Below are 26,940 nucleotides of genomic sequence, written 5' to 3'. Positions count from 1 at the left end.
GATTAAACATTGATTGTAATCGTCAACGGATCTAATGGTTGATGAATAGGCGTTGTTGATTTCAAAAGTAATGAACGATAATTTCGGTGGTTTGATGTGATAATTCATCATAGAATACGAATGAATATAATTCATGAATGTAGTGATCTTTAGGAAGATTACACTTGCTAAAGCTTTACTTGGATTCCGATATGTCCAAATCAGAATAGGTAATTAAATTTGTATGAAAATGGTTGTTCTTTAGTGAACGGATACATATGTGGATGTAAGTAGTATAGTTACTAATTATTGAATCGGAATTTTAAGAATGTACAATGTAAGATATAAATATTTCTCGGGTTTTACCTACCCGTTAAAATATTTTCACAATTAACAGTTTGTACAAAAGGATTTTTAATTACAATCTTTATGAAGATATACGTTCATATATGTATTCTTCACATATAATATAGATTTAATGAGTTAATATACTATTAAACTTATTTGATTTGCAGTTGAAGCGAGAATAAATAATCTTCAAAACTTGAGAGATTACATAATCATCGCAAAATCTTTCTTTAATGAAGTTATGAATCAATACTCCATCGTTCATTGTTATTGATATACCTCGGTATATGATGTTGGTGCTCGTGGAATTCTTATGAAATTAACAAGGCACAAATGATGTTTTATAAAGAGTTTTGAGTACATCGAAAATGAAAGTGTAAAACCAAACATGTATTTGAATAATACACTTAGTTTATTATGAAATGGAGTTTATTGTGATGAAACAGTGATTAACGATTGTTAAGTCATTAACGAGGGATGTACATCATAGCATATTAGTGATATGAATTAACCAAGCAGTACATACTAGTTAAGATTCACACGTAATAGCTTAATACGAAAAGATATATTATTGTTCCAAACCATATATATATATATATATATATATATATATATATATATATATATATATATATATATATATATATATATATATATATATATATATATATATATATATATATATATATATATATATAAAGTATACATATATAATTTTCAGGAAGAATGAGTCAATACATCTTAACTCATTATTACTAATATTCCTTGGTATCTATGGGGCGTATGATGTTGATATCCGAGGTACAGATTATGGTGTTTGTTGTTGGTGAAGCTGATGCTGTTGGTGGTGATGCTGTTGGTACTGGTGGTGATGCTGGTTATGCTGCTGGTGCTGCTGCTGGTGCTCGTAGGTTTCGCACCATATTCTCCAGAGCCACCACTTAAGTGCGAAGCTCATTGACTTCTTCTATTATTCCGGGGTGATTGGCGGTTCGAACAAGTGGATGAATAAGATCTAGAATTTTAGATATTATATATTCGTGACTGGATACCCTGGAAATGAGGGTGAAAATAGTGTTTCGAACGGGTTCGCCGGTAAGTGCTTCAGGTTCTTCACCAAGAGGTGAATTCGGTTGGTGGAAGGGATCACCTTCTTATTGTCTCCATTGATTAAGTTTACTACGAACCCATCCCCAATTCATCCAAAATAGATGATGACTAATTGGTTGGTTCATTCTAGTTACGCTGCCATTGGAGCTCGAGGAGTTCGAGGAATCAAGTGAGAAATCCATATTATCTGATCGGAATAAGGGTTTTTGTTATGAGATGAGTGTTGAATATTGAATGATATATTTGTCTTCTTGATATACGTATATATAGCAAAAAGATTTCCGTAATTTACGGAGAAAATTTAGGAAAAGTGTTAGATAAAGTTTATTAAGATAGATATAATAAGATATAATAAGATATGATGTGTCTATAATCCAATAATAGCAGTATGACGTGTCGAGATCATAAAATGATAAGTATGTAATCTGATAATATTTTGATTAAAGACTTTCAATTCGTAATGGCCTATTCAGGTCTAGGGGCTTGAGCTATAGGATTCTTTAAATCGGTAATCCAAACCCTTTCATTCTAGAGTTTCGTAGACGCCATCCGTCAAGAAAATTCAATAACGAGAAATAAAAGGTATAAAAGTAATGAATATGAGCATTATAATGTCTTTGAGATTCTCGATAACTCAATGACATTTTCCGGTTCGCAAACTGATGCATAAAGGCATAAAGCATATAGGTACGTGATATAACAGGGAGTTATATATGTTTGAGTATGAATAGTAACAAATATAGGAGTTTCAAAAATTCATGGATAATATTTCATGTAATACATATGTAATACACAAAACCATGATAAATGACATAGGAATGTCAAGAACGGTGTCGCATTTAAATGTGGTGGCGGAATTGAATAGTACTTAGGAGAATGAGCAGAGTTCTTAGATTGGCTCGGCATTCTAAGATAAGTAAAGTTTCTAAAGTATAGTGTAGCATTTAACAGTTAAAGGCAATAATTAAAGGCACTATAGTCAAAGGAAGTTGTAGTCCTACATTGATAAGGTACTTAATTGTATAAGGCACACATAAAATGCAATGCTGATTCTCTACAACAACCTGCTCTGATACCAATCTATCACACCCCCCAAAATGGACCAGGGGTAATTGTGACCAATAATATCATAACACAGTTGTATAAACGAGAACGACTCTATATGAGACTTTTTAAATAAAACCTTTGTTAATAAAACAGCGGAAGCAGTAATACATGTTTACATTATTATTAAAACGTAAAATAAATGTTTATGAACTAAAATATAATATGCGATGTGGACGCCATGCAAGCATCAAATCTATCATCACAAAGTTGCAAACAGCTAGCTCAATCATCACCTGAGACAAAACATGCTTAAAGTGTCAACCAAAAAGGTTAAGTGAAATTCCCAGGTTTATAAATAATATCCAAAGTTTTAGACCACAAGATTTAGTTTAAAGTTGATTGATATAGAAATATCAATCTAAAAGTGTTGCTGCATTTTGTAATATCGCTACTAAACAAGTTTACCCTATGACACCTTGTACTATCAGTGTCGTGGAATCATTATTATGTAACCAAAGACCAACGGTCGAATGGTTAGAGACGTTACTCTCAATAGGCCTACTCACAATAATTAAGTTTGCATTTAAACGTAGCAATTAACGATATTACGGTAGGGATTTAGCATGAATCAAAGCATGACAGCATAGTTAACAACTTAGTACTTGTGTCTAAGCGTAAAATAGTTATAAAGCAAGCATGTGTCTCACCCCAAAAGTTGTAAAACAGTTATGAAACAGTAAAAAGTGGGGCTATGAAGTTCACCTTAGTAGCACAAAAGAGTATTCCACGAAAAAATTGAACGGAAGGACGTGACCGAGATCTCAACCTAGAGATAGAACGTATGATCAGACATTGCCTAACAAACAATAGTATATAGTACTATATTGATAGTAATGGTTCACTAAAGAATTTCCATTTTTGGAAGGTTACTATTTATGGAAAGTTTCCACTTATAGTAATTTTCCAATTTTAGAAAGTTCGGGTTAATCTTTAGCAAGACGTTGTACAACTTTACTCAAACTTCGTTGCTATCAAATAAGTCAGGAATGACCAGATGTAACCGGGGGCCCAGGACTCTTGACCAGAATCTAAGTCATGGCATTCGAGATCCACAAGCTTACCCATAAATGGCAACCTAGACATCATTCACTTACGACCGTGAGTAGCGATGAAGTTCACATGAATTGTACATTATCTTTGATTAACCTTCACTTTAGGTTTATATGTTATTATATATGTTATATTATATTTATTAATGTATTAACAATTTGATTATCTTATATTTTATACTATAAGTTATTATTATTAAATTAGTATAGTTATAAAATAAGTGTTTATTAATAATGTATTGTTATTAACTTACATTATAAGCATTATAGTTTATTATATAGTATACTTAGTTATTAACCGTAAGTTATAATAATAATATTAATTTAGTGTATGTAATATATACTTATGTTAATCGAAAATCATACTAATATATGTTAATTCGAATATTAATTCATTAAATATTATATTTATATTTTTTATAAACTTAGTTAATTATACAATTCAGTAGGATATTTTATAAAAATAATTTTATCAAGTTTTTGTATTTATTTCCCACTTTTCTTTATATATATACTCGGTTTATATTAATCAATTTTAATTAGGTAATAAATATTAAATCAACCTAAATAAATAATTTTATATTTTTTACACGTTCTATATTATGTAAAAATGTTATAAAAATTATTAAATCAAATTTTATATCAGAATATTATTTATTTAATATTTTCTAATTATTTAACCATTGTAATCGGCCTATAATTAAATAAATAGGATAAATAATTTAAAATTAATTTTTATATTTTTTTTAAAGTATCTAGTGATGCTACTAATCATATAAAAATTTTATAAAAATATTTAATATACGTTTATATTTATTTTGTATTTTCTTTATTATTTCTCTCGGTTTAGAATAATGCAAAAGTAAATTCTATTTAAATACTACTCAACCCATTTATTTAATTTTTATAATTTTTGCTTGTTTATAAAAGTATAATAATCTCAAACAAAAATTATAATTATTTTTATTACTGTTTAATATTTTATTACGAATTATATATTGTTTTTATGTTTAAATACTACATAATTCGTATTTAATTATAAATAATATTCCATAAATTATCAAAATTATTTTTATACATCATAATACTTATAATACTAATTATAACATGTAAAAATAATTTATATATATTAAATTTGAATTTTTAAAGAATATACAAAAAAATAAAAGCAATTCGATAAAAAATATAGAAAATACCTCAAGTATATAACAACCCTGATTTTTGCGTTACTTTCGTTAACCTTCCGTTAGTTTATTTAATGGCAATTATTTAACTTTTATGCGTTTACGTGTATTAAATGCGTAATTGATCTTCGGAGGGTTTTAATAATTGATATGGGTTGATATTAATTCAAATAAATATTTCGAATAATGAAATACGATAAAAACGATACGATTTTGATAATAGCTTTTTGAGCAATGAAATGCTTGGGTTTATTTTAATAATTAAATTTATTAATTGTTAACTTTTTAAAATATTTAATTTATTGGGTTTTTAATAAATTAGACAATTAGTTGCGTTTAACGATCGGGTTAGCGTTTCGGGCCTTCGGTACGACAAAACGACACTTAAAACGGACCACGATTACGCGCTTTTGCAAAATAAGAGCCCGGGAACCCATCCCATAGGGCCCATCGGCCTCCCCCTCCCCCCTCCCCTTTATTTTGTTAAATGTTGGATTAGTTGAGGGACTTATGTGTGTTTATCTATTTTAGGGTTTAATATAAATAGTATGTATTAAACCTAAACTGCATAATCTTCCCCATTAATTTTTTTTGGTCGACTTTTTTGGCTCCCTCTCCCTCTTGCTGCCGTCCACCATCACCCACACACACACATTCAATTTTCAATTTTTGACAAAACCCTGAACACGAAAGTTGTAATTCCCGATCTCTTCTACGCGTTGGTGTATTTAATTTAGCGATCTAAGGTATATTTTTATGAACCCTAATTCTTAAAATCTGATTTTCATGTGAGTTTCATAGTTATGTTGTCAATTGCTCAAGTCTATACGCGTACGTGTTAATTGTAATCGTTGATTTGATTGTTTGATGCGCTAGGGTTTAAAAACGAATTTGTATTTATTTGATCAGAAAAATTAAGTTTTTCAAATGTTAATTATTATGTTATAATCAGATTCCTTACGAAAAACTATTGATTTTAGGCTTTGGATTCGCTTGATTTCGTTTCCGTATGATTAAGTTATGTCGATTTGAATTATCGTTGTGCTTTTGTTGCTTGAACAGAAATCTGGTATTGATAGAAAATGAATTGGCATGTGAGACTTATACCACTGGAAAAATAATTTAAAAACCCTCAAGTTAGACTAGGATATCATGTCGTTTGCTTATGTATAGCCTGAGATATGCTAGAATTAGTGTAAATGAAGTTTTATACAGCACTTGCATGAAAATAACTTTGTATGATAAAATGTGTTAACTTATGTTATTAAAGTTTTTCATATTTGAAAAATAAACAAAAATTAATTCATCTTTCATGTAGATATCATAGGATAATTGTATCTAGATCTTCGGATAATCATATGCGAATGTGACTAACGAAATGGGAATCGAATCTGTAAATTGAACACGGTTTTGTACTTTGTGAATTTTGTATATTGATTGAGCATTTATGCTTCTGGAAAATGAAACTTAATATGATATGTGACTTATTTTTAGTTTATTTCAATCTTTGAAACCTTATGCATTGGTCACAATAGAGCCATACTTTATGTGAATTCTGATTTGAGTTGAAAACTGAATGTTCAACTTGCACGAATAAACTGTATCAATTGGCTAAACAAAAGTTGCTAGATTTTTGATATGTGTTACTTTGATTTGTCCTTGAACTATGGCCACTGGTCTTGTATCAATTTTATGTTCCTAACTCCGGTTATAACCGAAATGAAATCAGTGCGCGGTCAGAAACTGACTTGGCAAACCCCAAATGTATCCCTTCTGATTCCTGACTTTTAATTGTCGTATGAGCCCCTGGCCGACTTTTTGGAATCGATTTTAAGTCTAATTATGATCTGTAGTTTGTCATATTTACTTGAATTTTGTACTATGAGATAATATGCTAAGTGTGCTACGTGTTCGTAAATTTTGTGCATGACGATAAACTGAAATTGTGAAAATGATCATTCATGACCTAAAACGTATTGTATGACTTAGGTTTGACATGTTGAACAATATTTGACGTGAACCTACTGAGGTTGACTTTAGTTGAACACATTGACCAAGTTTGACTTTCGGTTTGACTTCGCTTGACTTTGTTTGACTTGCATGATATAGTTGACTTTTACTTTAAAACGCGTCAAGTCGAGCAACAAGACAACGTACACTATGAAACCACACTTATATAAGATAAATATATTGACCAACCTACATACGTATACTTAGGTTACATTACTCGGGTCTAAACCGTACAAGTCATTTGTCTTTCATTCCGAGCTTATTCAAAGGTGAGTCTACAGTCCCGCTTTTTACATGTTTTCAGGGATGAGAATACACGCTGTTATATTTACATTTTCAATTACTTTTATATTGACATGAGTACTACACATATGCATACTGAGTTTGTACACAAAGCCTCTAGCTTGAATACTTTTAATACCATCGGTGTAAGCACAATTTAGATGGACGGATCCGTTAGGTTGACAACCTCACCCACTATAAAAGCAGTGGTGCATTTATTTTGAACATTAGATACACTCGTACAGGTGTATAACATTTTAGGAGGTAAAGGTGGGTATAGTGGCATCTATACTCGGGTTAATGCTAGTATTCAGGTGCTCGGTGTATGCAGCGATAGAATCTCGTGGGCAGGGAAATTAAACTATTTTTCTGATAACTGTTTTTCAGATACTATACAATGATATTTAAACTATGGTTTACCAGCAAATGAGATAAAACTTGACAGGGTGTTGTCTACAAATGATTGAAATTTGACATGGTAGTGTCAACAAACTTTTGAAACGAGAAACGGTGTTGTCTAAAAACTTTAACATTAAACTTTGGTGGTCTTTAACTAGTAAACGTTTTCGAAATGTTATTTCTTAAACATACTGTATTGTTTACCTAAAACCTGTAGATTCACTCAACATTATTGTTGACCCATTTTGAGTGTTTTATTCTCAGGTATTAATTGCTTCCGCTGTAGAATATTGCTGTTACGTAGAAGTCAAGCCAAGCACTGGGACCAGAGTTAACATTCCGTTAAAGGGATTTAACGGGGTGTTACATTTGGTATCAGAGCTTTGGCTATAGGGAACTAGGATACATTAGTGTGTCTAACCGTAGGGCGCATTAGTGAAGTCTAGTCTATAGCCGTGTGTCTTGGACGACTTTTATACACCATACCTGCACTATTTACTTCACAATGCTACATGTAGGGCTACACATTACACCACATACACATACGCCTTATACCATACAACATGGACTTGGACTAAATATACTATATCATGAAACACATACGTACACACGAAGCCAGATCTAACTAGATTAAGTGGACTATGCCATCTTGAACTTATGGAGTGATGTCGAATGGAAATGTGAGATAGCATAATGTAATGACCGGGATTACATTACGGTAACTCATATAGAAGTTCCGACATCGCAAAATAAGGAATTGGGGGAGAGTCAAGTAGGTTACTTGGATAAACACCGTTGTGAACACAAACTTTATAACCTTAAATAGGAGTAGAGACTTACACTGTGCAAATTAATTGTTAATATAGCTTGTAAGTAACTTGTGATCTTGACCTAACTCATCACTGCTCGACACTGTCTGTCACCACCAATCACTACTTATCACTACTGGGACACTACTTGAACACACTTGTCATCTCATACCACTACTCAGTACTGTTTATCACTGATAACTACTACTCAACGCTACCTCTCACTGCTAGTTATGACTGATCACTACTTCTCACTGCTTGTCATTACTAAATACTACTTACTACTACCCCTTACTACTTGCTACTACTCAATACTACTCATTACAGCTTACTACTACTAAGTAATACTCGACACTACCAACACCTTCGCGTTTTACTACTCGCTAACGTGCATCACAACTCATTTCTGATACGTCTTTAGAGGATAAATTCCTGATAACCGCCCGCACAATACGTAGTAGGTATTGTCCACTCGATTACCAACTTACCTATCATTCAGCCATCCGCCGTCCATGATTTTGTTTTCCAACACGAGCCTACCGACTGAAGACCATTATGCCTTATTGGGTGCATTAGAGTACATATGCATATACTTATGATGAGAGCATGCTATCTAACAATTTATACATCACTTCTATCATCACTGCTTATCAAAACCCATCGCTACTTATCACTAACGCCACCACTCATTGCTACTAGTAATACTACCCGTTACCATATCCCTCATCATTTTGTTCCAACATACTATTCTTAAGCGACAATCATTTTCAATATACCCACAAACATTACCAACCAACTTTGAACGCATCGATGCGAACTACACATCAACTGTTTTCCCGCAAGACACATGCCTGGGAGATTGTACGAACTCTTTTCGATTAAATATCAATTTTGTTTGAGTTGCCATTACACCTTGTTCATTTTCATTTTCCATGAAATTCGTCACGTCCTCACTCATCAACCATAATGTTTATATATGTTGTCAACACTGGTGCTGAGAGAAGCCTTACGCTAGAGAAGTTTGGTCGCAACGTTTATAACCCTGTGCCTCCCTTAGACAACATGTACTTTATAGAACTATTGAACTGGGAAAGTTTAACCTCGTGGTTGAAACAACTGGTTATCTGACGATACAACCAAGGTAGCTATGACCCGAAGACTATTCGAATTTCTTTCACCAATAATAATAGTTTACGGAGAAGAGATCAGTACACCGTCATGTTACGCTAATTACTCGAAGGTCCAGAAGTACATGATATGAGAATGTATCTCAATTCTGGCACATGTGAGTAAAGATGATCCGACATTTAAGAGACCCGACTATTCCCAACTATTAGAGATTATCCTGATGTTACACATCCACCCCACCGTGAAGTCAAATTTCGGATTGATTTGGTGCCAGCAGCTGCACCCGTTACGCGTACGATATACGGACTTGCACCTTTAGAACTACAAGAGTTTCCCGTGGTGAAGAACATCAGATTTGTAATGCCCTAATTTGCTACCGGTACTAGAAGGCGGGTCACATAGCCATGAATTTCGGAGTTGGAGATCCGGTCCTGTTTGTTAAGAAGAAGGATGGGTCGATGAGATTGTGTATCAACTACAGAGAATTGAACAAGCTAACAATCAAGAATCGGTATCCGCTACCGAGGATTGATGACTTATTTGATCAGCTACAAGGATCCAGTTGTTATTCAAAGATTGATTTGAGATCCGGGTATCACCAATTGAGAGTCAAAGAAGCTGATGTCCCGAAGACAGCGTTTAGAACACGTTATGGACATTATGAGTTTACAGTGATGTCATTTGGTTTGACAAAAGCACCAGCAGTGTTCATGGACCTCATGAACCATGTGTGTAAGCCTACCTAGATAAATTCGTCATTGTGTTCATTGATGATATATTGGTGTACTCCAAGAACCGAGAAGAGCACGAGAAGCATCTACGTTCGATATTGACTATGCTTAGAGAAAAGCAGTTGTATGCAAAGTTCTCTAAGTGTGACTTTTAGTTGCCAGAAGTACAATTTCTTGGCCATGTTGTAGGGGCCAATAGAATACTGGTCGATCCAGCAAAGATTGAGTCAGATAAGAATTGGGAAACTCCAAAGACGCCAACGCAGATTAGGTAATTTTTGGATCTAGCTGGTTACTACCGGAGATTCATTGAAGGATTCTCTAGGATCTCCCGACCATTAACTACGTTGACTTATAAGGGCAAGAAGTTTGAGTGGTCAGAACCGCAAGAGACTGCATTTCAGTTGTTGAAAGAGAAGTTAACAACTGCATTAGTATTGTCTCTACCCGAGGGAAGTGAAGATTTTGTGGTTTATTGTGATGCCTCACATCAAGGAATGGGTTGCGTGCTTATGCAACGAAATAAGGTTATTGCTTATGGATTGCGTCAGTTAAAGATACACGAGCAGAACTACGCTACGCACGACCTTGAGTTAGGAGCAGTTGTCTTTGCACTTAAAATGTGGAGACACTACCTGTTTGGAACCAAGTTCACTATCTTCACCGACCATAAGAGTTTACAGCACATATTCAATCAGAAGCAACTCAACATGAGACAACGACGTTGGATGGAACTACTTAACGATCATAACTGCGAACTTCAATACCACCCGGGCAAGGCGAATGTTGTGGCGGATGCTTTAAGTAGAAAAGAGCGAAATAGACCTCTTAGGGTTAAGGCTCTCAACATAGTTGTTCGTACGAATCTTACATTACAAGTCCGCGAAGCACAACAAGAATCCATGAAACAAGAGAATGTTGATGTTGAATTTCTCAAAGGGATGGATAAGAAGTTTGACGTCAAGGAGGACGGAATACGGTACTTTGCTAACCGAATTTGGGTACCAAAGTTTGGTGGATTGAGAGAACTTGTGTTGGAAGAAGCACACAAGTTGAGATACTCAATTCATCCGGGATCAGATAAGATGTACCAGGATTTGAAGGCGTTGTATTGGTGGTCAAATTTGAAAGCTGATATTGCTACCTATGTCGGGAAGTGCTTGACTTGCGCTAAAGTCAAGGCTGAGCATCAGAAGCCATCAGGATTATTAACTCAACCAGAGATTCCCCAGTGGAAGTGGGAAGGAATTTCCATGGACTTCATTACGAAACTACCAAGAACGGCGGGAGGTCATGATACTATTAGGGTTATCGTGGATCGTCTCACTAAGTCCGCACACTTCTTACCGATAAGGGAAATTGATAAAATGGAGAAGTTGTCTCAGATCTACATTAAGGAAGTCGTCTCTAGGCATGGAGTGCCTATATCCATTATATCCGACCGCGACAGCAGATTTACTTCCAGATTTTGGCAGTTATTACAGAAAGCAATGGGGACCGGTTTAGATATGAGCACAGCATATCACCTCCAGACGGATGGCCAGAGCGAACGAACTATTCAGACTTTTGATGACATGTTGAGAGCGTGTGTCATTGATTTCGGAAATGGATGGGATAAGTATTTACCACTAGCTGAGTTCTCATATAATAACAGCTACCATGCGAGCATTAAAGCTGCACCTTTTTGCATGGAAGGAGTGTAGATCTCCCGTTTGTTGGAGCGAGTTGAGAGATAGTCAGTTGACAGGTCCTGAGATTATTCAGGAAACAACTGAGAAAGTTCTACGGATTCAGGAATGACTGAGAACGGCTCGAAGTCGTCAAGAGGGTTATGTTGATGTTAGACGAAAGGACATAGAGTTCCAAGTCGGTGACAAAGTTATGCTTAAAGTATCACCTTGGAAGGGTGTCGTACGATTTGGGAAACGAGGTAAACTGAGTCCTAGATATGTTGGACCATTTGAGATAACCGAAAGAGTTGGACCGGTAGCCTACAGATTGGATTTGCCACAAGCACTCAGCGGTATTCATGACGTTTTCCATGTGTCCAATGTAAAGAAGCGTCTAGCCGATGATAATTTGATTATTCCTTTAGAGGAACTACGTATCGATGAAAAACTCCATTTCATTAAGGAACTTGTTGAAATCTTGGGCCGTGAGGTTAAACAGTTGAAGCAAAGCAGAATTCCTATTGATAAAGTTCGGTGGAACGCGAGAAGAGGACCAGAGTTCACGTGGGAGCGTGAAGACCAGATGAGGTCGAAGTATCCGCAATTGTTTCCCGAGGAAACTACTTCAGAAGGCGATCACTAAAATTTCGGGACGAAATTTTCAATAACAGGTGGGTAATGTAACAATCCTGATTTTTCCGTTACTTTCGTTAATGTAACAACCCAAACCGTAACCGACCGAACACGACGAAATTTCAAACAAAAAAAAAATTTCTGGTGCAGTTCATCCGCGCGGCGCGCCAGGTGGGCGCGCGGCGCGCCAAATCACCTGGACAGCCCGCTGTCCCCGGAAGTCAATTTAACGAAAATGTTTGACTAGTTCCCGACACATTTAGCCAAAACGCTTTTAACCGTACATTAATATATGTAAAACTAGCACATAACTAAGGTTTGAGCGAGTTTTACAAAGTGGGGCCCACACGTGCCCAAATTACCCCTTAAGTATAAAAATACAATTTTAAACCATAAGACTCTTAATACAAAACAAAGCCGAGCATGGCGATTGGGGATACACTACCCAATCCTAATAAATCCAAAAGCAAGCCTTCTACGCAAACTATGCAAGTCCTCTAATCCTCGCGCTTACCCGAGCCACCATCCGCATGCAATCTATAAAAAGAGTCAACAACGAGAGGGTAAGCTAACGCTTAGTGAATGATAATATACTACATACATATATATGTATAAAATGGACACGCCACAAAATAACAAATACCGTATACCGAGGCATCCATATAAGGCACTACACTAAGCATACCGTACGATCTCTAAGCAACGAGCTAAAGATACAATAACAATATAAGTTCACCAACGACGATGTGAACAACGCCAAATAGCTACACCCGGAGGGTTAGCTACAACACAACAATACATTAATATATAACAATATAAACGAACAAGGTTAACACCTTAACCCAATACCGAGAACCAAATACCACAATGAAGATTGGCCGAACTACACGAGCCTTAGTAATCCGAAACCACACGAGATTACTATCTTCACAACATCGAGGTTGGCCGAACTACACGAGCCTTAGTAATCCGAAACCACACGAGATTACTACCTCAATAAGATGACCGAACTACACGAGTCACCATGAATCCGAACTACACGAGATTCATTCGATAAGATGACCGAACTACACGCGTCATCGTGAATCCGAAACCACACGCGATTCACTTCTCCAACTCAAACCCACGGTCACGGGATTATATAATCCACCACATCGGGGCCACAACATCCAAATCACAATCACGTGTGATAATGTACACACGAACGTGTACTTCGCCAAAGATGGTCAACCAAAACGCACAACCGTGCCAATTGGACTTATACAAAAGTCCATCAAGTCCACCTACATGTGAAGTGAGCTCTATAGCCGGAAATCACTTCACCCGACCCGCACCCATCCTACACATACATATGCACATAGGATAATATCACTCACCTTGAAGTCTTGAAGAAAGCTTCCAAGTAATCCGCAACTCGCCAATGGAAAATACCTATTCCATTATCACAATTACAACAATACAATTAGGATGGATTTACAAACCAACCCAATTCAACACTTAGTGCAATTTCGACCCAATTGCACTTCCAAGCACAAACCGTGCCCGAACTAACCAATAATCACTAACACAAGTGAGAATGGTCCTAATAAGCCAATTTAACCCGAACTCAAGTGTCAAACACGTGTCATACCCATTTAGACACTTAAACCCTAATTTTGACCCATAAAGGTCAAAATCTCATTCTTTACAAGTTTTGACACCAAAACACATTTAACTCGGTTTTATACTTCAACTTAATCCATTTTAAGTTTATAAACTTCATTAAATCGTCAATTGGGTCATAATTACCACCAAACCCTAATTTGACCCAAAGTCAAAGTTAGTCAACCAAATAACCCTAAATGGGTTCCAATACTTCCATAATCACTAACTTAAGTGATTAAACTAAATTTCAAGTTCTAAACATGGCCAAATAGTTCACCAACCCGAAATCCACCAACAATTAACAACAACCCGATTACTAGCTTCACTAAACCCATTTCATCACATAAAAGGGTTTTACAACTAATTAACTCAAAACCCTAACTTGAATATCAAATTAGATAATTGAAATTCGGAGTTTGAGCTTACCAATACTATCACCGTGTAGCCGAGAACGAAAGGAACAACTTTAAAACCCGAGACTTTGAACGATTCGAGCTTCTTCCTCACCAAAACCTCCAATCTCTCTCTAAACTCTTACTCTCTCTCTAAAAATGGATGAAGATGATGAGTGGATGTGAATGGGATCCAAAACTGATCCAAACTAGCTCATAAGCCTCACAAATCCGGCCTCAAGTGAAATTACCCATTTGCCCTTCATTTAAGCCAATTAAAAACAAGGGATTCTGTCAGCAGCAAACGGCGCGGCGCGCCGAATCCCCGCGCGGCGCGCGACCTAACTGAAACAGATTCTTTTGCATTTTAAACTTTATATAAATAATCCGCGAAACCCAATCTCGAACGTCTTAATACACAAACAAGCAAGATAAATATTCGGGTCTTACAACTCTCCCCCACTTAAACTCGATCACGTCCTCGTGATCCTCATCACTTAACCAAGTGGACCTCACCCTACGGTCCTCGACATAAGTCCCAATCCGACTTTCCTAAGAAATTCCTTTCCAACGAATCGCCTTCCACAACTAAATCGTCACCCGCGATTTATCAAAACCACAATCCGAGCACTAAAACCATGCTCATTCCCTAACATCAGGAAAACTCAACCAATCTCGTACCGAGATATAAATCCCTTAGCGTACTATTACCGAGTACAACGCTAAAAGCAACCAAGTCTCAACCTAAGGTCAACAACCCGAAACGATGAAGACCGAACCAAACGAATCCTTACGGACAACACCAACCACTAACATCCCTTGTAGTGCGCAATACGACCAAAGCGCAACTACCGTAACATCATAACAAACGGCTAAAACCGATAGCGTCCAAAACGATGATGGCAACGCTAAACCAAGGTGTACAAAATCGACTTTCGTCACACCCGTAACATGTGAGCGAAACACGGCTATCGCATCACTAATCACACAACATGGTCCTCACGACCCCACCATCGGTGTATCAAACAACCGATAGATCAAACAACACGGTCCTTACGACCCCACCATCGGTGTATCAAACAACCAATGGATCACACAACACACGAAGGCTGGCCGAAAACACACGCGCCTTAGTGAATCCGAACTACACGCGACTCACTACCTTCAACACAACAACAATCGGGAATGGCCGAACTACACGCGCCATAGTGAATCCGAACTACACGAGAGTCACTATCCCGGAGGAATGACCGAACTACACGAGTCAATTGTGAATCCGAACTACACGAGACTCACTCCTCAATACAATGACCGAAACCACACGAGTCATTTGTGAATCCGAAACCACACGCGATCCACTTCCACAATATGATGACCGAAACCACACGCGTCATCGTGAATCCGAAACCACACGCGATCCACTACTATGGCGAAGTCAGCGGACCCGAAGATCATGCTTCACCAAATCTCAACACCGGATAAAGTCAGCGGACCCGAAGATCATGCTTCACCGATCACGTACTCCCGTGATGAAGTCAGCGGACCCTAAAGATCATGCTCCATCACTCAACCGTACCATAATGAAGTCAGCGGACCCTGAAGGTCATGCTTCATAAATCATCAATACCACGATGAAGTCAGCGGACCCTAAAGATCATGCTTCATCGATCACATACGCACTTTCGGCCTCAAACAACGAGTAGTGCAACATCGCGCTCTGCTACGCCATAGTGAATCCTAACGGATACCACTAACCATTCACACACTCGAGCAAGAACCACCTATATCAAACATAGGCACAAAACAATAATTCTCTAGAAGAGAATCCGACACACACCTCCCTTAACCGAAGGATTTCACCTTGCTCACCAAACACGTCCATTATCTCTCAACGAGATTTACCACATTACCACCTCGGTGATAATTCAAATCCAAACCATAAGTACAATTTATCCGAAATGGTAATATACCACAAATCGACCAAAACCATGTCTCGACAACATTTTCCGGATCTACCCAAAAGCATCATCCGAAATCTCACACTAAAACTTCCTCGTGCGGGAGTGTAACTCCCCCACTTGGAACCACGTTCCAATATCACAACTCGTACAACCGTACAATGCTACCAAAGGTAGACTTTACCAACAATTGGGCTCACACGACCCATCACCATATCTTGCTCCAGCCTTGAGCACACGAAGGATTTCAATCAATCCCTAAACACTTCGAACAAAAAGTGTACCACAATTACACAAACTTTAATCCCGCAATCATCCAATTGCTATAGTTTGTCAAATTCCCACCTAGTCACTCATGTACCTACGGGTTTCTCCGGTACCCTAAGTACAATGTAACCTCAACACCATCGGAGTCGAACACCACGCTAGTAGGTATAAAAGAGGCACCTAATGTCGCGTCATAAAGACTCCATTACCAACGCCCATCGAGATCTAAAACACTCGATCTCAAGGGTTCCAATCACCCGACGAACCTCGTGGTTCATCAACTTCAACACACAAGCGAACACGCACTTAACAATCGAACACCAAAACGATTTCCGTGGCTTGGTAGAAACATACCCCAAATACTAAGGAATGCTTGGTTGCACCAAGTCTTACGCCCTTCGCCCGACAATCAAACATCACCTTAGGGTACTTCCATTAGGAACGTCACCCATAGCATAACATACACAACAAAGGCATGCAACTCAAACTCAAACGGCATTTAATAAATAATCAAAAGACATATTTATCAAAATTAAACGTACCTTAACGTCTCCTCGCCGCACCCGTCCCCGCTAACTTGGGACATTCCGACTTACGATGTCCTTCCTTTTGGCAATTGAAGCACACCATACTACCACCCTTTGGTACCGAACATTCCCAAGACTTGTGACCCCTTACGCCACAATTGTAACATCTAGCCGTACTAGAATCCGATATACCCGTTCGCGTACCACCCGTGCTCACACTCGGACCCTTAGTCCTCTTACTCGGAGCACCATAAGAAACAACTCTTTTCTCACTTGAAGATTCACCTCTCTTCGATCGTGAATACGACTCGAAACCTCTAGCCAAGTCGAATAATTCCGAAAACGATTTCGCTTGACCCCGACTAATCTTACTTTTCAAGTCATCATTCAAGGTCCGATAGAAATCCCCCATCAACAAACGATCATTCCCCAAATACTCCGGACAAAAACGAGCCTTCGCCATAAAGGTCGTCTTAAGAGTACTCAAATCCATAGATCCTTGTCGCAAATTTCGCAACTCATTACGCAATTCCCACAAATCGGCCGAAGTCCGGAACTCCTCAAAGAATTCTTCCTTAAACTCGTCCCATGATAAGGCCATAAACGTCTCACCACCGACAAGATCAATCTTACCATCCAACCAATCCCTTGCCCTACCCCGCAACAAACTCGTAGCGAGTCTCGTCTTCCTCTCGGGAGGGCAATCAATAGTACGAAAACACCCTTCGACATCCGAAATCCATGTTGTGCTCACCAAAGGATCCGGTTTCCCGTCATACATCGGGGGTTTAGTCCTCATGAAGCTCTTAAGATAACGCTCCATTTCACCACTACTTTGAAGTTCGGAATACCTCCTTTCCATTCTTTCTTCTAACGCACCCATTTGCTCCGCAACGGCGGCCGCAACTCTAGTATTAAACTCCTCGTCATTCGTCTCGATCTCGTTTCGCGTCGCCATTCTAAAGAATGCAAAACGATTAGTCCACGAACGTGTAAAACCGTACGCACGACACAGCCCCATCTTGCTAAACACTCATCGTACATCACTTGTTAGACACGATTTGCACCCGTAATAAGGTTTGCAAGTTCTTATTACGCACACATGCCGCATCGACTCGTTAGTACAACGACCGTCTCGCTCGATGATATACACAAACACAACCAAAATTCTACGCGGTACAAACACACGCGAGAATTATTATCACAACACAACAACATATTAATAATATCCGCATTACTAATATAAACGTTAGTCAACCTATAGCCAAGGCACTAACCAAACCCATTCCGACCCGTAATCCTACAAGTCCCGCAACAAATTAAGCACACACAAAAGTCTAAGTCTAGGCACCTATCTCAAGTCACCTAAATCCCTTAGACCATGCTCTGATACCACTTGTAACAACCCAAACCGTAACCGACCGAACACGACGAAATTTCAAACAAAAAAAAAATTTCTGGTGCAGTTCATCCGCGCGGCGCGCCAGGTGGGCGCGCGGCGCGCCAAATCACCTGGACAGCCCGCTGTCCCCGGAAGTCAATTTAACGAAAATGTTTGACTAGTTCCCGACACATTTAGCCAAAACGCTTTTAACCGTACATTAATATATGTAAAACTAGCACATAACTAAGGTTTGAGCGAGTTTTACAAAGTGGGGCCCACACGTGCCCAAATTACCCCTTAAGTATAAAAATACAATTTTAAACCATAAGACTCTTAATACAAAACAAAGCCGAGCATGGCGATTGGGGATACACTACCAAATCCTAATAAATCCAAAAGCAAGCCTTCTACGCAAACTATGCAAGTCCTCTAATCCTCGCGCTTACCCGAGCCACCATCCGCATGCAATCTATAAAAAGAGTCAACAACGAGAGGGTAAGCTAACGCTTAGTGAATGATAATATACTACATACATATATATGTATAAAATGGACACGCCACAAAATAACAAATACCGTATACCGAGGCATCCATATAAGGCACTACACTAAGCATACCGTACGATCTCTAAGCAACGAGCTAAAGATACAATAACAATATAAGTTCACCAACGACGATGTGAACAACGCCAAATAGCTACACCCGGAGGGTTAGCTACAACACAACAATACATTAATATATAACAATATAAACGAACAAGGTTAACACCTTAACCCAATACCGAGAACCAAATACCACAATGAAGATTGGCCGAACTACACGAGCCTTAGTAATCCGAAACCACACGAGATTACTATCTTCACAACATCGAGGTTGGCCGAACTACACGAGCCTTAGTAATCCGAAACCACACGAGATTACTACCTCAATAAGATGACCGAACTACACGAGTCACCATGAATCCGAACTACACGAGATTCATTCGATAAGATGACCGAACTACACGCGTCATCGTGAATCCGAAACCACACGCGATTCACTTCTCCAACTCAAACCCACGGTCACGGGATTATATAATCCACCACATCGGGGCCACAACATCCAAATCACAATCACGTGTGATAATGTACACACGAACGTGTACTTCGCCAAAGATGGTCAACCAAAACGCACAACCGTGCCAATTGGACTTATACAAAAGTCCATCAAGTCCACCTACATGTGAAGTGAGCTCTATAGCCGGAAATCACTTCACCCGACCCGCACCCATCCTACACATACATATGCACATAGGATAATATCACTCACCTTGAAGTCTTGAAGAAAGCTTCCAAGTAATCCGCAACTCGCCAATGGAAAATACCTATTCCATTATCACAATTACAACAATACAATTAGGATGGATTTACAAACCAACCCAATTCAACACTTAGTGCAATTTCGACCCAATTGCACTTCCAAGCACAAACCGTGCCCGAACTAACCAATAATCACTAACACAAGTGAGAATGGTCCTAATAAGCCAATTAAACCCGAACTCAAGTGTCAAACACGTGTCATACCCATTTAGACACTTAAACCCTAATTTTGACCCATAAAGGTCAAAATCTCATTCTTTACAAGTTTTGACACCAAAACACATTTAACTCGGTTTTATACTTCAACTTAATCCATTTTAAGTTTATAAACTTCATTAAATCGTCAATTGGGTCATAATTACCACCAAACCCTAATTTGACCCAAAGTCAAAGTTAGTCAACCAAATAACCCTAAATGGGTTCCAATACTTCCATAATCACTAACTTAAGTGATTAAACTAAATTTCAAGTTCTAAACATGGCCAAATAGTTCACCAACCCGAAATCCACCAACAATTAACAACAACCCGATTACTAGCTTCACTAAACCCATTTCATCACATAAAAGGGTTTTACAACTAATTAACTCAAAACCCTAACTTGAATATCAAATTAGATAATTGAAATTCGGAGTTTGAGCTTACCAATACTATCACCGTGTAGCCGAGAACGAAAGGAACAACTTTAAAACCCGAGACTTTGAACGATTCGAGCTTCTTCCTCACCAAAACCTCCAATCTCTCTCTAAACTCTTACTCTCTCTCTAAAAATGGATGAAGATGATGAGTGGATGTGAATGGGATCCAAAACTGATCCAAACTAGCTCATAAGCCTCACAAATCCGGCCTCAAGTGAAATTACCCATTTGCCCTTCATTTAAGCCAATTAAAAACAAGGGATTCTGTCAGCAGCAAACGGCGCGGCGCGCCGAATCCCCGCGCGGCGCGCGACCTAACTGAAACAGATTCTTTTGCATTTTAAACTTTATATAAATAATCCGCGAAACCCAATCTCGAACGTCTTAATACACAAACAAGCAAGATAAATATTCGGGTCTTACAGTTAACCTTCCGTTAGTTTATTTAACGGCGATTATTTAACTTTTATGCATTTACGTGTATTAAATGCGTACTTGATCTTCAGAGGGTTTTAATAATTGATATGGGTTGATATTAATTCAAATAAATATTTCGAATAATGAAATACGATAAAAACGATACGATTTTGATAATAGCTTTTTGAGCAACGCAACGCTCAGGTTTATTTTAATAATTAAATTTATTAATTATTAACTTTTTGAAATATTTAATTTATTGGGTTTTAATAAATTAGACAATTGGTTGCGTTTAACGATCGGGTTAGCGTTTCAGGCCTTCGGTACGACAAAACGACACTTAAAACGGACCACGATTACGCGCTTTTGCAAAACGAGAGCCCGGGAACCCATCCCATGGGGCCCATCGGCCTCCCCCCTCCCCCTCCCCTTTATTTTGTTAAATGTTGAATTAGTTGAGGGACTTATGTGTATTTATCTATTTTAGGGCTTAATATAAATAGTATGTATTAAACCTAAACTGCATAATCTTCCCCATTAATTTTTTTTGGTCGACTTTTTTGGCTCCCTCTCCCTCTTGCTGCCGTCCACCATCACCTACACACACACATTCAATTTTCAATTTTTGACAAAACCCTAAACACGAAAGTTGTAATTCCCGATCTCCTCTACGCGTTGGTGTATTTAATTTAGCGATCTAAGGTATATTTTCATGAACCCTAATTCTTAAAATATGATTTTCATGTGAGTTTCATAGTTATGTTGTCAATTTCTCAAGTCTATACGCGTACGTGTTAATTATAATCGTTGATTTGATTGTTTGATGCGCTAGGGTTTAAAAACGAATTTGTATTTATTTAATCAGAAAAATTAAGTTTTTCAAATGTTAATTATTATGTTATAATCAGATTCCTTGCAAAAAACTATTGAGTTTAGGCTTTGGATTCGCTTGATTTCGTTTCCGTATGATTAAGTTATGTCGATTTGAATTATCGTTGTGCTTTTGTTGCTTGAACAGAAATCTGGTATTGATAGAAAATGAATTGGCATGTGAGACTTATACCACTGGAAATATAATTTAAAAACACTCAAGTTAGACTAGGATATCATGTCGTTTGCTTATGTATAGCCCGAGATATGCTAGAATTAGTGTAAATGAAGTTTTATACAGCACTTGCATGAAAATAACCTTGTATGATAAAATATGTTAACTTCTGTGATTAAATATTTGCATATTTGTAAAATAGACAAACATTACTTCATCTTTCATGTAGATATCATAGGCTAATTGTATCTAGATCTTCGGATAATCGTATGCGAATGTGACTAACGAAATGGGAATCGAATCTGTAAATTGAACACGGTTTTGTACTTTGTGAATTTTTTATATTGATTGAGCATGTATGCTTCTGTAAAATGAAACTTAATATGATATGTGACTTATTGTTAGTTTATGTCAATCTTTGAAACCTTATGCATTGGGCACAATAGAGCCATACTTTATGTGAATTCTGATTTGAGTTGAAAACTGAATGTTCAACTTGCACGAATAAACTGTATCAATTGACTAAACAAAATTTTCTAGATTTTTGATATGTGTTACTTTGATTTGTCCTTGAACTATGGCCACTGGTCTTGTATCAATTGTATGTTCCTAACTCCGGTTATAACCGAAATGAAATCAGTGCACGGTCAGAAACTGACTTGGCAAACCCCAAATGTATCCCTTCTGATTCCTGACTTTTAATTGTCGTATGAGTCCCTGGCCTGACTTTTTGGAATCAATTTTAAGTCTAATTATGATCTGGAATTTGTTTTATTTACTTGAATTTTGTACTATGAGATAATATGCTAAGTGTGCTACGTGTTCGTAAATTTTGTGCATGACGATAAACTGAAATTGTGAAAATGATCATTCATGACCTAAAACGTATTGTATGACTTAGGTTTGATATGTTGACCAATATTTGACTTAAATCTACTGATGTTGACTTTATTTGACCACATTGACCTAGTTTGACTTTCGGTTTGACTTCGCTTGACTTTGTTTGACTTGCATGATATAGTTGACTTTTACTTTAAAACGCGTCGAGTCGAACAATAAGACAACGTACACTATGAAATCACACTTATATAATATACATATATTGACCAACCTACATACGTATACTTAGGTTACATTACTCGGGTCTAAACCGTACAAATCATTTGTCTTTCATTTCGAGCTTATTCAAAGGTGAGTCTACAGTCCCGCTTTTTACATGTTTTTCGGGATGAGAATACACGCTGTTATATTTACATTTTCAATTACTTTTATATTGATATGAGTACTACACATATGCATACTGAGTTTGTACACAAAGCCTCTAGCTTGAATACTTTTAATACCATCGGTGTAAGCACCATTTAGATGGACGAATCTGTTAGGTTGACAACCTCACCCACTATAAAAGAAGTGGTGCATTTATTTTGAACATTAGATACACTCGTATAGGTGTATAATATTTTAGGAGGTAAAGGCAGGTATAGTGGCATCTATACTCGGGTTAATGCTAGTATTCAGGTGCTCGGTGTATGCAGCGATAGAATCTTGTGGGCAGGGAAATTAAACTATTTTTCTGATAACTATTTTTCAGATACTATACAACGATATTTAAACTATGGTTTACCAGCAAATGAGATAAAACTTGACAGGGTGTTGTCTAAAAAATGATTGAAATTTGACATGGTAGTGTCAACAAACTTTTGAAACGAGAAACGGTGTTGTCTAAAAACTTTAACATTAAACTTTGGTGGTCTTTCACTAGTAAACGTTTTCAAAATGTTATTTCTTAAACATACTGTATTGTTTACCTAAAACCTGTAGATTCACTCAACATTATTGTTGACCCGTTTTGCGTGTTTTATTCTAAGGTATTAATTGCTTCCGCTGTAGAATATTGCTGTTACGTAGAAGTCAAGCCAAGCACTGGGACCAGAGTTAACATTCCGTTAAAGGGATTTGACGGGGTGTTAAAAAGTACTTTTCCAAGTTTGTGAGAGAGTTTTTCCAAAGATTTGATACAAGTTTTTATGAAATGGAAGTGGGTATTTATGGGAAAAAAATAGTTGGTGAAAAGAAAAAATATAAATAAAATAAAGGTGCCAATTTTGACAAAAAATAAAAACATGTTAAAAATGTTTTTAATAAGTTTTTGTTTTTGAAAATATTTAGTCAAAATTCATGGGCTCATTATTTAATTTATAAAAAAAATCTCTTTTTCTTATAAGCTAAAAATATATATATAATAATTAAAATAACTTATCATTTAATTAATAATTATGTTTCATATAGTTTTAAATATAATACGCATTAATATTAATATTAACTAAAGTTATTTTATATAATTAGTGTAAACTTTAGTTAACAAAAAGTGTCGACTAAAAATAAATATTTGATCAATGTCAAATTTAATTATATATTACGTATGGGTAACAACCCTATAGTCAAATTAGTCAATTCAGGTATGGAAATATGAGGTTTGTTATATGCTGGTAGACTGAGCAGCAAACTACACTCGACATAACAATATCTGCTGTCTATACATAAACAAACTTGTGCTGGCTGCACATAACATTTTAGTGCAAATAAATTACAGTTTTGTCATAATTAAATTCTTAATTATTATGGTGACTCAACAATCTCCCCCTGTTTGATGATGACAAAACCTATGACATACAGAGAAAACACTAAAGCTAGCACAGAGGGACCTAATGAAAAATGAGCAGTAAATTTGTCCCTTTTAAGTTTGTTTTTGAGATCTTTTGCTGAGTTATCTATATCTTATAATTTGATATGATTTTGAAGATAAACTCATTTCACTTTCATTACAACAGAGTATATACAGTAATTACAAGAACATCATTATGAAAAATGATATAAACAAAAGATACAATTTGAGCACTAGAGGGCTATCTATCTTTATCTTTATTTAATTCCTCTTCAGATAGCTCCTCTTGTTTGATTTTCCAGGCTTCAGGAAATAGGATAGGTATATCAGCAGGATCAAATACAGGGATATGAGGAGGTAGAATGATGGGTTCTCTTCTTTGTAGGCCTTCACCAGTAGATTTATTTCCTTTAGGTTTTTGAGAAAGTACTTCTTCTGCGTTTACTACTGGTGCATTCCCAAAATTTGTAGCTTTGTTGAAGAGTTCTTGGAGTTCTGGCTTCAATGTTTTTTTAGTACCACTTTCAGCTTTACCAATGAAGTACTCCAATATCTCCATCCATTCACTGAATCCTAAGGATCGTAACTCATCATTATTTATCCTTTCTTGAACATTATTCTCCCTGCTGACATTGAAAGCTCTTTTTGAGCCTCTGTGCACTTTGATGATCTTGCCGGGATTTGATCTTCTGTTCATCACATCACCATACCTGCTCCTATAATAATGATCAGATAGTTCTATGGTTCGGTCAGTTTCTATAGGAGCAATAGCAGGTGCTTTCTTGACAACTTCTAGTTCATCAAGGGCCTTATTCTGTTCCTTGACAATGGCTTTAGCTAATTTGAGGGACTCAGCCTTTTGCTTTCTATCTGCAGCCAATTTGTCTTCTACTTCCTGAAGCCTTAACCTCTCAGCGAGTTCAGCATCAACAGCCTCCCTTCTTTGCCTTTCAGCTTCTAAGCCCAACAGATAATCATCAGCAGTAATTTTCAGGGACTTTGCTGTTTCAATCATCTTTCTACCCTCTTTAGTTCTAAGGAAAGCACAATACTGCCTTAGATCCATACCCAGCTGGCGAGCCTCTTGAAATTGAGCTTTCTCCTCATCAGTAGAGAGCCTTTGACCACTGTTATTTAAGTATACACCAATTTCAAGGCCATAAGTCAAGGCAGTGATGTAGAATGGCTGATCAAAAGGATGATGCAGCAATCTAACTTGGCGTATCCTTTCATTAATAGCTGCTTGTCTTTGCTCAAGCAATTCTGGTACAGTGATCTCCAGCCTGTAAGCCTCTCTTTCATCTGGATTCATTCTAAATAGATCTGGCTCACCACGGGCAACTGAATCATCTTCCCAAGATCTGTGTTTACCATGACGTTTTGGCGAAGATGGAGGATACATGATTGATTCATCTATGCCAGATGAACTCACTGGAAACTGATTAACAAGATTATCCTGTATTCTGTTAAAATAAGTGAGGGTCCGGGGAGAGATAGGTGATTGAACAAATAAGTGATCTCTTCTACCCCAGACTGTAAAGTCAGCAGGATTAACCGTATCATCATCTTCATTAGCACCCAGGACATCCACCTTTGCTGGGTCTTCAACACTTGTTTCACCCAGCAGCACACTACTGGCTGGGCCTTCATTCACAGCACTCCTTGCTGTGTCTTCAGTACCAGCTGACTGATTAGTATCAGCTGGCACAACTGCCACAGTATCTTCATCAGCTGCCTCAAATATGGGTCCTTTCCTTAGGGGCTGGTTGTCCCTAGGAGCAGATTTCACCCTTTGTTTGTCAATTGGCTTGGATTCAGTTGATGGTTCTTGTATTGATACTGGTTCTTGTGGTGGCCGATAGGGAACAATAGCAAGATGCTCCCCCTGAACATCAACATCTGCTGGCTGTTGTTGTGTAGCTGGCTGAGTAGACGATACTGGTCGAGAAGATGAGCTGGTTTCTAACATTGCATCTAGCCATTTCATAAATACATCAGCTCTAACTCCTCCTGACTCAGTAGAAACTAAATATTCTTTCATCTCTTCAGGAGTCATCTTCTTTATTCTATCTGCTCGCTCAGCATACAGCTTGGCTTTCTTTTTATCATACTTGATCATGAACTTAGCATTTCTTTTCAGAGTAGCCCTTTTATATTCTTCAATGCTGATCAGATCATCATCAATTTCACGCTTATCAGGAGTGAGG

Source organism: Rutidosis leptorrhynchoides, chromosome 11, assembly GCF_046630445.1.
Source record: "Rutidosis leptorrhynchoides isolate AG116_Rl617_1_P2 chromosome 11, CSIRO_AGI_Rlap_v1, whole genome shotgun sequence".
In the NCBI taxonomy this organism is placed as follows: domain Eukaryota; kingdom Viridiplantae; phylum Streptophyta; class Magnoliopsida; order Asterales; family Asteraceae; genus Rutidosis; species Rutidosis leptorrhynchoides.
This window is presented reverse-complemented; position numbering follows the sequence as displayed.